This window comes from Hyperolius riggenbachi, chromosome 11 (genome assembly GCF_040937935.1).
Source record: "Hyperolius riggenbachi isolate aHypRig1 chromosome 11, aHypRig1.pri, whole genome shotgun sequence".
NCBI lineage: Eukaryota > Metazoa > Chordata > Amphibia > Anura > Hyperoliidae > Hyperolius > Hyperolius riggenbachi.
In genome coordinates, this window is record NC_090656.1 from 72747509 (window position 1) to 72761805 (window position 14297).

The following is a 14297-nucleotide window of genomic DNA, read 5'->3' on the forward strand; positions in this document are numbered from 1 at the left end:
TGAAAAATGTAAATGCATACTTTGCCGTAGATGGGTATCCAAGTAGTCTTGTCATGTGGGCACCCTTCCCACAATGCACTGTAAAGCTAAATACTCACCACCCGACGGAAAGAGATGGAACCAGTGACTTCCCCCTGGCGATAAGTGTTCCACAATCAATCGTCCAGCCGGCGGGCACACGAGACGTCCCCCGATGGCACATGAGGGGTGCGAGCGGGAAAACAAGCGATTGCGGTACTTTGCACGCTCATCAAGAATCTTAAAGATCCGATCCACCGTGATGGTTGTTATCAATGTGTTTCGCTAAACGTAATCTGTGTGATCGTGCACCTGTACCCACGTTGCAAGATCACGGAAACAATCTCTTGTTGCTCAAAAAAAAATCAAAAAAAAAATCGCTGGTCGTTGTAAATATCGTCAGGAAAATCATGTGGTGGGTACCAGCCTCTAGGTAATACTTCTTCTTTTCATTCTCTCGTGCCAATGTAATTTCCAAAACCTCATAAGGTAGATATTGGTTTTTAGTTCATAATTAATTTTACAAATCACATTGGGATTAATCTATTAGTGTAAAGGTTCCAGTTATTCTGAGGGTAAAGTTTTAACTCTTTGACAAATCTATATTTTAGTTTAGAATACTGTTGTAAGGAAGTTAGAAATGTTGATTTTTACTGTTATCCTGGCACTTATTTAATTAACTTTTCTACCACTTTTTTTTTCCCACAGATGTTTTCACACCTTGGCCCATATGCAATTAACTTTTTCTCCTGAGTTTTCTCCTAGATGATATTTTTAAATTTGTCAGTAACATGCCCTTTAAGCCACCAAAAAGCAAGAAAAGACTCAAAATAAATGTCATAATACGTTTTCATTTAATTTTTGGTACTTTTTTAACTGAAAAATGCTGGAAAGTTATTTTAAAGAGAAGATGAAAAATTATCTCCTAGGAGAAAACTTGGGTGAAAAAGTGAATTGCATATGGGCCCTTATCAGTAAAATACATGTTAAGGGCTGGCCCCATTAAGAAAGAAAATGCTAAAAAAGAGAATGATGCTATTTTTTTTTTTTATGTGCTTTTTAGTATGTTTTAGTACATTTATATATAAGAGCAATGAATGAAAGCATCTAGGAGAATTTACTTCACTTCCTTCCCAGACAGGAGCAGCAACAAAATAGAAATGATTTTTATTTGTAATGTGATGGAAAAGTAAGAAGCTCTGACAAGTTTGTATTACTGTCCCTCATTTCCTGTCTTTTGGACCACCAGTTGTCAACTTCTTGTTATTGTGAGGTTTCAGAGCTCCACTAAGGTCCAAAGGAAAGGAAATGGCTCATGAGAGAAAGTCTTTCCATTAGGGAAGTAAACAGCAATGAAGCCCCAGTTTTTCTACCCCCTTTTCATATTATTAAAAAACTGTCATTGGGTTTAAAAGGAATTATACCATAGTTTCTTATCCCGCATAAGACATATACAGTGGGATGCAAAAGTTTGGGCAACATTGGCAATCAACAGGATTTTCCTGTATAAATCGTTGGTTGTTACAATAAAAAATGTCAGTTAAATATGCCATGTAGGAGACACACACAGTGATATCTGAGAAGTGAAATTAAGTTTATTGGATTACAGAAAGTGTGCAATAATTGTTTAAACAAAATTAGGCAGGTGCATACATTTGGGCACCACAAAAAAAGAACTGAAATCAATATTTAGTAGATCCTCCTTTTGCAGAAATTACAGCCTCTAAACACTTCCTGTAGGTTCCAATGAGAGTCTGGATTTTGGTTGAAGGTATTTTGGACCATTCCTCTTTACAAAACATCTCTAGTTCATTCAGGTTTGATGGTTTCCGAGCATAGACAGCTCTCTTTAACTCACACCACAGATTTTCAATTACATTCAAGTCTGAGGACTGAGATGGCCATTCCAGAACGTTGTACTTTTTCCTCTGCATAAATGCCTTAGTGGTTTTTGAGCAGTGTTTAGGGTTGTTGTCTTGTTGAAAGATCCAGCCCCAGCGCATCATCAGCTTTGTCACTGATTCCTGGACATTGGTCTCCAGAATCTGTTGATACTGAATGGAATCCATGCGTCCCTCAGCTTTGACAAGATTCCCAGTCCCTGCACTGGCCAGTGGCCACACAGCCCCGCAGGATGATGGAACCACCACCATATTTTACTGTAGGTAGCCGGTGTTTTTCTTGGAATGCTATGTTCTTTTTCCTCCATGCATAATGCCCCTTGTTATGACCAAATAACTCAATTTTAGTTTCATCAGTCCACAGCACCTTATTCCAAAATGAAGCTGGCTTGTCCAAATGTGCTTTAGCATACCTCAAGCGGCTCTGTTTGTGCTTGGGCAGAGAAAAGGCTTCCTCTGCATCACTCTTGCATACAGCATCTCTGTAAAGTGCACTGAATGGTTGAATGATGCACAGTGGCTCCATCTGCAGCAAGATGATGTTGTAGGTCTTTGGTGCTGGTCTGTGGGTTGACTCTGACTATTCTCACCATTCCTCACTTCTGTCTATCCAAGATTTTTCTTGGTCTGACACTTCGAGCCTTAACTTGAACTGAGCCTGTGGTCTTCCATTTTCTCAATATGTTCCTAACTGTGGAAACAGACAGCTGAAATCTCCGAGACAGCTTTCTGTATCCTTCCTCTGAACCATGATGGTGAACAATATTTTTCTTCAGGTCATTTGAGAGTTGTTTTGAGACCCCCATGTTGCTACTCTTCAGAGGAAAAAATTAAAGGAGGAGGGGAAACTTACAATTGACGCCCTTAAACACTCTTTCTCATAATTGGATTCACCTGTGTATGTAGGTCAGGGGTCACTGAGCCTACCAAGCCAATTTGAGTTTCAATAATTAGTTCTAAAAGTTTTGGAATCAATACAGTGCCCAAATTTATGCACCTGCCTAATTGTATTTATGCAATTATTGCGCACTTCTGTAAATCCAATACACTCCATTTCACTTCACAAATATCACTGTGTGTGTCTCCTATATGATATACTGTATTTAAATGACATTTTTTATCAGAACAACCAACGATTTATACAGGAAAATCATGATGAATAACAAGGTTGCCCAAACTTTCGCATTAACCACTGTGCCATACATGTTGACATATGAATGCAATTAACTCTGTATGTAACTTAGCTATTTCTTGCAGAGATGTAAATCTAATACACACAATACGGGTCAGTTAATAATTTGCAGCATGTCTGATTTGCTTCGAGTCGAAAAAGAGATAGATTTTCAGATCAGTACTGCACAAAATAGATCCTTTTCTCGATCAGGAGCAGATTGGACCTGCCAGAAATTATCATTCGACCCACTAATCTGATGGGAAAATTACATTGTGTGTACCAGCCTTTATTGACTTTAGCAATACTGTTTTTCTAAGGATAATGGGACATAAAAGGCTTCAGTTTTATTTATTTATTTACTTATTGTATATAGCGCCGACATATACGCAGCGCTGTGCAGAGTACATCCTGTCTTGTCACTAACTGTCCCCTAGAGGGGCTTACAATCTAGTCCCTACCATAATCATATGTCTATGTATGTATCGTGTAGTGTATGTATCATAGTCTAGGGCCAATTTTTAGGGGGAAGCCCATTAACTTATATGTATGTTTTTGGGATGTGGGAGGAAACCGGAGTGCCCAGAGGAAACCCACACAGACAAGGGGAGAACATACAAACTCCTTACAGATAATGACCTGGCTGGTATTCAAACCGGGGGCCCAGTGCTGCAAGGCGAGAGCGCTAACCACTACGCCACCCTTCTGTGCTGTCATGTAATCAGGTAGGAAAGGGAAGCATCTGACACGCAAGTTATTTGTAACAATTGGGGGAGCTACCTTTGTAGAAGCAACAGAGGCAGTGAGGCAGCTGCAAACCTACCTGCTCTAATACCCTCCCCTGCCCCTTCTCCTGTCTAATCTCTTACCTCATCGCACAGCAAAGACTGTGAGGAGGGTAACACTAGTACCCCGGTTCTACAGGCTTTATGCTTGCCACATGCCTCAACTACTTTTATATACTTTTCCACTAATTACTATTTGATAACTTTCATTCACAAGGCATTGCCAGGCATAATTTTTGCTATTATTTATATGATCAGCGGGGCCAGATTTACCATAAGGCACTGTAGGCATGTGTCTAAAGGCGCCTGATGATGGGAAGGCAACTCAATCCCCTCCCCAAGTGCCTCCCTCCATCCTTCCCTGTGCAGAGTCCTGATGAGAGTGGAAATGAGAGGTTACTCACCCAGCTCTTGGCATTCCCCTGATGAGATCTCCCTTCAGTCAGGGGCACCTCTAGCTACCTATTACCAAGGATAGATTTAGATTCCTAATACTTGCGGGCACCTCTGGCTACCTAATACTAAGGGGCACCTGTAGCTACCTATGACAGGCAAGGAAAGTAAGGGAGAAGTGACAGCTGGGACGGCCATCACACTTGATGTGTAGTTTGGTGGGGGCTTGTATGTTCATGGAGGACGACTTCTAGGGTGCCAGTACATCTGTGCCTATAGGCTCCTGTGATGTAAATCTGGGCCTTATGATCAGTTATGGTATTTTAGCAAATACATGTAATGGGAACTCTTCTCCTTGTAACATAAGTGTCAGGGATAGTTGGGGTAGGCAGAACCTAAAAGTTGAGGTTAAGTAAAGTGGTATAACTACAAATCAAGGTTTTTTTTCCAGCATTTAATGGACCCCCAACATTCACATGCCCTTTCCTTATGGAAATCCATGAAACCAGAAGGCCCGTCTGTCAGGAATCAAATCACAAGTGTGGCCACCATGACTTCCCCACCCATAACAAATGTTGCCACAACAACACCAGTTCTGCATGGGTGGCCCTGAAATGAGGCTGTCTCTTTATATTGTATTCCCCTTGAAAATCTTGGCACATGGCACAACCCTCTGACTCACTGTTCTACCCCCTTCAACAAGTTTTAGACACATCTACAAAAATTCAAGAGTCTCACCTGATATTTTTCTTTTTCTTTTCTATTTTTGCAGAGGAAGTGTTTTGGACATTAAAATAGGACACAGCATGACATCATACATTAGGATTTTTAAAGGGAATCTAAAATGAAAATAAACGTATGAAATAATGCATTGTCTGTATAGTTCAGCTAAGAAATAGAACATTAGTAGCACAGAAGCCAGTCTCATATTGTTTCCAGTACAGGAAGAGTTTAGAATCTTCACTTGTTATCTCTGCAAAAGAGCTTCTCTGAGCTCTCAGACCCACTTCGGTTGCTGTTTTCTGGAGCACTTATACATCAAAGATAAGATCAGATAAGATTTTTACTGCAAAGAAGTTGAAAAGGTCATTAGCCCTGCTCTGTTCTATAGCTTAAAATACAGTGTGGTGTGTAAAATGCAAATATGATAGAATGATGCAATGCTATAAGAAAAAGATATGTACCTGAAAATAAAAACATGAGACTCTTTTCTTTGCTACTAATGTTCTAATTATTATCCATACTACACATACAATGCATTATATCATACGTTTACTTGCGTGTGTCACTTTAAGACATGTACTAGGCCTTTAAGCAGGTGAGAATTAGTCTGCATGCACTCAAGCTCTGCCATGAGATGATGATGGGTAGAGTTCTTCTTTAATTACAATTTTAGCAAAGGTTCTAAGTGTACTATTTGTTTGCTTAGTAAGCAGCAGAATAATCAGACATGACTTTTTGTGTGCCGTCGTGCCATGTGCCATTTCCTGGTGCTGGAAAATAACACTCCCTATTTTTCTTCCTACCTGGACTTCCTGTATTACTACCCTCCTGCACACTAAATAATAAGACAGCAGCATAGCGCTTATATTTTGAGAAGATTTCACACTGGCTGAGCAATTCGGTTGTTTGCCAGAGTTGCAGATCCCAATAACAAATGGCTCATTGGTGTGTAATTTACTATAAATCACCTCACAGTTTAATTTAGGTAACAGCACATGTTGCCGCGACGCGGCCCTGGCACTCGTGCGTTGCTGGAGAAGTGTGGTAGAGTGAACAGCGACACGAAAGATGAAAGAAAGGCCAGTAATATGCAGCAGACGTGTGTCTGGTAGAATTACACTGTAGCTTTAAGAATAGGTATTTCGTTTTCTCAGAGACCGTCAGATTGGTGGAGCTGTGCCTTGTATGATGACCCTTTTTTCCAGCTGTCAGGCTGATTTTCTATGCATGCAGAATTCCTTTGCTGCACAGTTTGCGATGGAACTGCTAAGGCTGCCCTTTGTTAGGCAATAAATATCACAGCCACATGTAGCTGGGGAATAGGAGATCGCTACCTCTTAATGCAGAAACTGGTTAAAAGACTCCGTCGGATACCAAAAAAAACTCTGTGTTTAGATTCTCCTGAAGCAACCCTTAACTGATTCAAGTGGCTCACAATTCCCAGTTTTTATTATTTTGCATGCATGGAACATTTCCTGTCTCAACTTCAGAAGAGCTCACAAAGTAATGTACCTACTACAGTCATAGTCTAATATCCCTACTATAATCATACCGTAATGTTTCTACCATAGCCACAGTGTAATGTACCTACTACAGCCATAGTCTAATATCCCTACTATAATCATACTGTAATGTTTCTACCATAGCCACAGTGTAATGTACCTACTACAGCCATAGTCTAATATCCCTACTATAATCATACTGTAATGTTTCTACCATAGCCACAGTGTAATGTTCTTACTACAGTCAGTCTAATATCCCTACTATAATCATACTGTAATGTTTCTACCATAGCATATCATAGCCACAGTGTAATGTTCTTACTACAGTCATAGTCTGCTGGAGAGCGTACTGGTGAGGCTGTTGCCTTTGATGTGGGATTTGAGCCTTTCACCAGGGTTTAAATCCTGACTCAAGCCAGTAAGGATGGAGTCATTTGGCAAAGCTCCCTAATGATCCTGGTTGCCCTTGGAGCACACCCTAGATGGCTGCAGCGCTTTGCATCTGCCAGGAGAAAAGTGCCATATAAATGTTCTGTGCCTTCTTTGTCTTGTCTTATTTCATGTCCCTTCTCCCCATAGTCATACAGTAATTTTTCTACCATAGCCATAGAGTAGTGATTTTATCTTAGCCACAGTGTAATTCTCCTACTACAATCATAGTCTAATGGTACTACCCCTTACTAAAGTTATACTGTAATGCATTTACCATAGCCACAGTGTAATCTTCCTACTACGGGCATAATCTAATGTCCCTACTCCCTACAATAGTCATACTGTCATGTCCATACCATAGTCATAGAGTAATGCTCCTACTACAGGCATAGTCTAATGTCCCTACTCTACAGCCAGACTGTAATGCTTCAGCCATAGTCATAGAGCATTGTTCCTATCATAACCTCCTTACAACAATTACAGTGTAATGTCCCTACTATAGTCATCAGTGATGCTCGAATGTACCCAAATTCGTTTCGAGTACATTCAAATTTGGGTCCGGGTCAAATTCAGATTTGGCCGGTTAGAATGCACTCGAATTCAATTCGGGTGGATTCATTCGAATCCGGGTCAGGGGAAAATTCGTCCGTGATCGCGAATTCGTGATTCAAAATCCGCCGAATTTAAGGGTTAATTGCAAAGCCCCCTTAAATGCCAGAATCACCAAATTTACAGGTTATGTTAAGAAGAAAAGTGGGAGCAAGGGGAAAAACAATTTTTCAAAAAGATCTTATATAGTTTGAGAAAATCGATTTTAAAAGTTTAAAGAAACAACCGATACATTTAAATGCCGGTCAATGACAAATCATGGGAAACATTTCACAGCAGTTAATAGCAAAGGCCCCTTACATCCAAGCAACACCAAATTTGCAGGATATGTTAAAAAGATAGTGGGAAACAATATATTTTTTTTTTTAAAAATTAAAAAATTTTATTTTTGGGGAATGTTCTGAGTATGCGAAATCTGAAAAAAAGATGGCGTGGGGTCCCCCCTCCCGAGCCTCTGTAACCCCTTGTTCCCCATGCAGGCTGGGATAGCCAGAATGCGGAGCCCCGGCCAACTGGGGCTTCGCACCCTGAGCTATACCAGCCCGCATGGTCCATGGTATGGGGGGGGCTCCGGGGGAGAGGGGCGGCCAAGCCTTTCCCTCTCCCCCCGAGCCCTTGTCCAATCCATGGACAAGAGGCTCTTCCCCACCTCCGGTGCCCCAGGAGGAGGTGGGGGCGACGACTCCCTGGGAGGGGGGTTCATGATGGCATCTGGGAGTCCCCCTTTAAGAAGGCTCCCGCTGTCCTCCCCGCCTCCTCACCTGTCAGGCTGTCACCCTCACCTAGGCTGGCACCTGGTGCACCCATGGGTGCACCGGGTGCCAGCCTAGGTGAGGGGTGACAGGGGTGACAGGTGCAGGCAGGTGGGGAAAGACAGCGGGAGCCGGCCAAATTCGAGAGTAAAATTTGGATACATTCAAATTCGAATTCGTGATCGGTATCGATCTTTGAATTCGACTTCTGGATTCATAAAAAACTACCCGTGATCACGGGTAAATTCAAATTTGCGAATTTGGAGAGCAACCCTCATAGTCATAGTCTAATGTCTCTATTATAGTCATAGTCTATATTGTCCTGACATAGCCAATTTAGCCATGGTTTATTGTCTGTTGTAGGCTCCACCCACTCTCCTTAAATAGTCACAGTATAATGTGCTTAGTAGAGTTTAAGTCTGTGTTTCTTAAACCTGTCCTTGTGACTCCCCAATGGTTTATGTTTTTCAGGCAACCTCACCTATACACAGGTGGGGTGATTAGTGTCTCAGCTAGGTGGATTCCATGCAGCTGAGACACTAAATACCCCACCTGTGCATAGGTGATGTTGCTTTTAAAACATGCACCATTGGGGAGTCACAAGGAGAGGACCTAAGCTCATTTTGGGAGAAGCTAATTAACTTACAAGTATGTTTTGGGGATTGGGGGGAATATTATAGAACTACAATAAATATACATTGGTGCTATACAATAAATATACATTGGTACTATTCAAGGACCAGAGACCGATGGTACAGAAATGCGGAATCCCGACGGAATACCAACAAATCGCCGCACATACCCGTCGCAACCACCATCACCGCCGCACGTCAGGATCCTGGGCCACCCACTCTGCTGTCTCTATGACAGCAGAGTTCCTGTGAGCCGGTCAGGAGCCGCTTTCATTGACTCTTGACCTTGTCTTTCAATGTAAGCCAATGGGAGTGGCTTACATTGAAAGACAGGGCCAGGAGACAATGAAATCGGCTCCTGACCCACTCACAGGGCTCTGCCATTATAGAGACGGGCAGAGCGAGCGAGCTGCGGTGAGAGACGGCAGGGATTAAGCGGCGAGATCGGCGGGAGTGACGGAAACGGTGGATGCACGCAGCGGCGGCTAATTAAAATCTACACCCTGCCAGCCAGGTGACCACCAAAACAGGGCGTAGATTTCAATTAGCTCGGTCCTTAAGTAGTTAAAAAGGATGTTTTGATTATGGAATCTGCGCTCAGATTTTGTTATGCTGACACGACTGCTGTCCACACTTCAGAGCTAAAATCTATCCCCTTAAATTGAAAATAGGAATATGAGACAACAGAAAAGTTCTATATACTATGTGTACTACACGCACACTTAATTATCTCTTTGGTCTATATTATTCTCAGTTCAGGTTTGCTTTACCTTAACATTATTTTAGACAGGGTTGCTTTTTGTAGAAGTATACTAGCACTTTAAGACTTTGATGCTCAAAAGCCTTGTGGAAGCAGCACTAAGCACCCATTTTAATAAATAACACAGACTCCATCCAGAATCAATATACAGTATCGGAGCCAACCTTTGACACGTTGTATTTATGGACCCTGCTCTCGCTAGCCGGCCTCATATTCAGAGTTTTGCATTCTCCTGGAGCCAGAAACCTGAAATGTAAATGTAGCGACAGATAAAAGATTGGCATGGCTCCCCAGGTTGTATATTATGGCTGCATTCAGTGCCGCCATCAGAATTTTCTGGGCCCCATACTTGGCAAACCTACAGGGCCCCCTAATGCCAAATAACAATCTGATAGGTAGATTGGGTGGGGGTAGAGTTACAGTATGTGGGGTAGAGTCAAAGCAACTTGCCTGTCGCCCATAACACCCTCCCCCTGCATTGAGGCGTGTTCATCAATCACGCAGCAGGGAAGAGGGAGATGACCACACAACTCCTGTTATGCCACTGTAGAATAGCCAGCATAGGCTCGAGTGGCACTGCCACTCTTTGGGCCCCAGACCATTTCTGGGCCCCATACTACTGTCCCTCTTGTACCCCCCTGATGGCTGCCCTGGCTGCATTACTGCACAACCAGCGGTTGTCTTCATTTTCAAAAGTATCAGATGTCACCGGCAGACTATTGTTTGGCATGTAGTTAATAAAACATTGCGGAATCAAATCATCGCTCGCAGGAAGACAAAACACCAGAGTATGCAGATCTCCAGATCTGATGCACTTCACCAGGCTAGCCTAAAATATTTATTTACTTTCAGTGAACACTTAACTTTGCATAAAAAATACAGAACGAGCAGTCTACGGAGGACAACAAAACAAGAGAAAACTAATAACTTTTCTCAGCTAGAAGGGAAAAGGAAAATATTTGTTTTGGGGAGTTTGGAGATAACATCTCTTATTTTATTTTTAGCTTAATTAAAAATAGCTGCATAAAATGTATTCTTAAAGGAGGACTCCAGGATGTGATAAATAAAAGAATCCCACTAATTACATCAGTAAACTATGAATGTTGCTTCCCCCTTGCTAATTGTGTACTGTGAAAACATTGAGGTTACTCCAACACAAAGCAGCAATGACTCCAGATTAGTAAAAAAATGTCCTGATTGTGTGACTATTAAAAATGGAGGCCCAAAAGCATGCCTGTGACCTGCAATTTCATTGCAGGAATTCACAAAGGGCTTGGGATGGTATTGTTTTTTAAACATGGGTTTTATAAAAAGTGAACTTTATCCACTTAAGGACCGCAGGAATTTTGAATGATCTTCAGCCCCCAGCACAGATCATGTGGCAGGCAGGGTGATCAGACTTCCCCCCTTTTTTTCCCACTAGGGAAATGTCCTGCTGGGGGGGGTCTGATCGCCACCGCTCACTTTCGCCTAGCAGGGGGGGCTCCTCAAAACCCCCCTCGCAGCGCTATCCCCCCTCCCTCTCCTGCCCAAGATAGGCGGTACAGGACAGCGATCCGTCCTGTACCGCCTCAGATAGGGTTCATATTTGGACATTTTGGTGTGGTGCGGTTTTATTAGTATATTCTCCTTTTTTTTTTGGTTACATGTAGTTCAGATTTATATCCTTTCTGCACACGCTGTCATTATTTTGGAATATTCCTTTTGAGCTTGTAATATTGATATCATACTGGTGCTGCCTTCAGGGCCGGATTTCTACTTTTTGGCGCCCAAGGCCCGCTGTCATCATCCGCCCCCCCCCAACAGCATCCTTACCAACCACACACACAAACTTTTTCCCCCAGCAAACACAAAACTTTAACTGAAGCTACTGTAGAAATCATATTACACCCCACCATTTCAGCACTGGGTCCCTCTCTGGTCAAATGGGTTTCTGCAGTGTTCGAGCTTGGCTGTAGGTGAGTGTGTCCATACTGGGCATGTACAAGTAAAGGTGCCGCATTCTCAGTAGAACTAAGGCATTGTGTACTGCTTTTTACCTCCATGCACAAGCATTTCATTTTACTGAGCATATGCAAACCTTATTTGCACATGCCCAGTACAGATACGCTTGGCCACAGTCCTGCTTGCACACTTAAGAAACCTATTGGACCAGAAAGGGTCCCAGCACTGCAACTGTGTATGTGTGTGTGTGCATGTGTATGGAAGAAGGCAGTTATAACTGAGGAAGGTCAACTAGAGGAGGTGTATGCAGAGGGACAGAACTAACGCCTGGCAGACACAATAAGATTTTCTGGCAGATTTCCTGTCAGATTGATTTCCAATATGATTTCTGATCGATTATTTCTTTACTTCTATTGAAGATCAATCGGAAATTAGATTGGACATGTTGGAAATAATCGATTTCACAGTACATGTGCCAGAAAATCTCATCGTGCACACCAGGCATTAGGGACAGAAGATTTGGTGTAAGGTAAGTGAAGGGCAGTTAAAACTGAAGAGGTGGTCATGGTTAGGAGAGATCAGTCAGGCTGGAATGAGGTAAGAAAGGATAGAGAAGATAGAGAAGGGCGGTCAGAACTGAGGGGGTGTTCAGGGTAAATAGGTCAGCCAGGGTAGGGGATGGTAACAATTGAAGGGCTAGCCAGGGCTCGTTTCCATAGGGGCAAGCAGCCCCCAGCATGTGCACCCCCCACCTACAGAAGCACCACAGCTTCCAGTTTGCCCCTCCATAGAAGCACAACAGTTCCCAGCATGCAGCTTTTAAAGAGAAAAAAAAATGGCACTAGATGCACATGACAGCCTATGGTGGTGTCCTGGTGAATAACTCACTGTGCCTCCGGTTAGAAGATTCCACTCAAACCTGAAGAAAGGCAAGTTCCGGGCACCAGATGCGTTGCAAATAACTCCACTTTATTTCATCCCACCAAACAAATACATAGCACGGCTGGTCTGACAGCTGTTTCGCAAAGGAAGCGAGTTTTTTGTGAAACAGCTGTCAGACCAGCCGTGCTATGTATTTGTTTGGTGGGATGAATTAAAGTGGTGTTATTTGCAACGCATCTGGTGCCCGGAACTTGCCTTTCTTCAGTTTTCAGTTCCCAGCATGCTCCACCTCTCCATAGAGGCACCACAGCTCCCAGCATTCCCCTCATAGTATTGGGGTGTCCCCAGGGCTTAAGAGCAGGCTGCCGACCCTAACCCCCCAATGTGTATAGTGGTCCACGGTGCCCCTGCACAGTATTCACAGCAAGGTGCACTCACCTGTCCAATCGGCATGCTCCTCCTTCAGTCTGCGTGCATCATCCTTGTGGATGCCTCATCTCCATGACCTGGCGGCATGTACATACTTATGTGCCACTGGGCCATGGAGATGAGGCATCTGTGTGGATGAAGCCGGAGGCACCCAGAGGTGTGTATCAGCTGGACAGACGAGGGCACTCCGCTGCAAATACTCTGCAAAGGCGTCAATGATGACTATACACAGAGTGAAGAGGGGCATGCTAGGAGCTGTAGTGCCTCTATAAATGTGGGCATGCTGGGAGCTATAGTGCCTCTACAGAGGTGGGCATGCTGGGAGCTATAGTGCCTCTACAGAGGTGGGCATGCTGGGAGCTATAGTGCCTCTACAGAGATGGGGAATGCTGGGAGCTGTACTGCCTCTATAGACGTGGGCATGCTAGGAGCTGTAGTGCCTCTATGGAGGGGGGAAGCCTCCATATAGGTGGGCATTCTGGAAGCTATAGTGCCTCTGTATAGGTGGGGAAGCTGGGAGCTGTAGTGCCTCTATAAAGGTGGGCATGCTGGGAGCTATAGTGCCTCTACAGAGATGGGGAATGCTGGGAGCTGTACTGCCTCTATAGACCTGGGCATGCTAGGAGCTGTAGTGCCTCTATTTAAGGGGTGAAGCCTCCATATAGGTGGGCATTCTGGAAGCTATAGTGCCTCTGTATAGGTGGGGAAGCTGGGAGCTATAGTGCCTCTATAAAGGTGGGCATGCTGGGAGCTATAGTGCCTCTACAGAGATGGGGAATGCTGGGAGCTGTACTGCCTCTATAGACCTGGGCATGCTAGAAGCTGTAGTGCCTCTATGGAGGGGAGCAGGCTAAAGTGGGCATTCTGGGAGCTGTAGTGCCTCTGTATAGCTGAGCAAGCTGGAAGCTGTAGTGCCTCTATGGAGGGGAGCAGGCTAAAGTGGGCATTCTGGGAGCTGTAGTGCCTCTGTATAGCTGAGCAAGCTGGAAGCTGTAGTGCCTCTATGGTGGGTGGAGGGAACAAAAGAGTCACCATCTAATGCTGCTTCCTGGAGGGAGTTCAGGACCAGGTACTTACACAGGTTTGAAGTCAATCTGCAGCAGAAGGCACCCTTCCTGATCTCTATTCTGTACAGTGTCTTGCTTCAGCTTTCTCCCCACGTGCAGTCCGGGTGACTTCAGCACTCTCTCCCTCCCCCGTGCTTTGCTGTCAGGACTCAAAGGAGGGAGGGGGGAGTGTATACACAAACGTTCTGTGGCCTTCCTGATGAGTTCTGCTGTGCACAGAGGTCTGTCTCCTTCTCTGCCTGCGCCCTGGAGTTTCTGACATGTGTGTCCTATGTCTGCCCCAGCGGCGTGGTGAGA

At 43.9% G+C, this 14297-nt stretch overlaps 1 long non-coding RNA gene across 1 annotated transcript in view; it reads right to left on the bottom strand.

Annotated features, from left to right (window-relative positions):
- LOC137538296 (uncharacterized) overlaps positions 1 to 14081 on the bottom strand; it is a 29830-nt gene extending 15749 nt beyond the window's left edge. The window contains exon 1 of the long non-coding RNA XR_011024741.1: positions 14011 to 14081. This is a non-coding gene — a long non-coding RNA (uncharacterized lncRNA). The remainder of the gene's footprint in view (positions 1 to 14010) is intronic.
- Between the last annotated feature and the right edge of the window lie 216 nt (positions 14082 to 14297).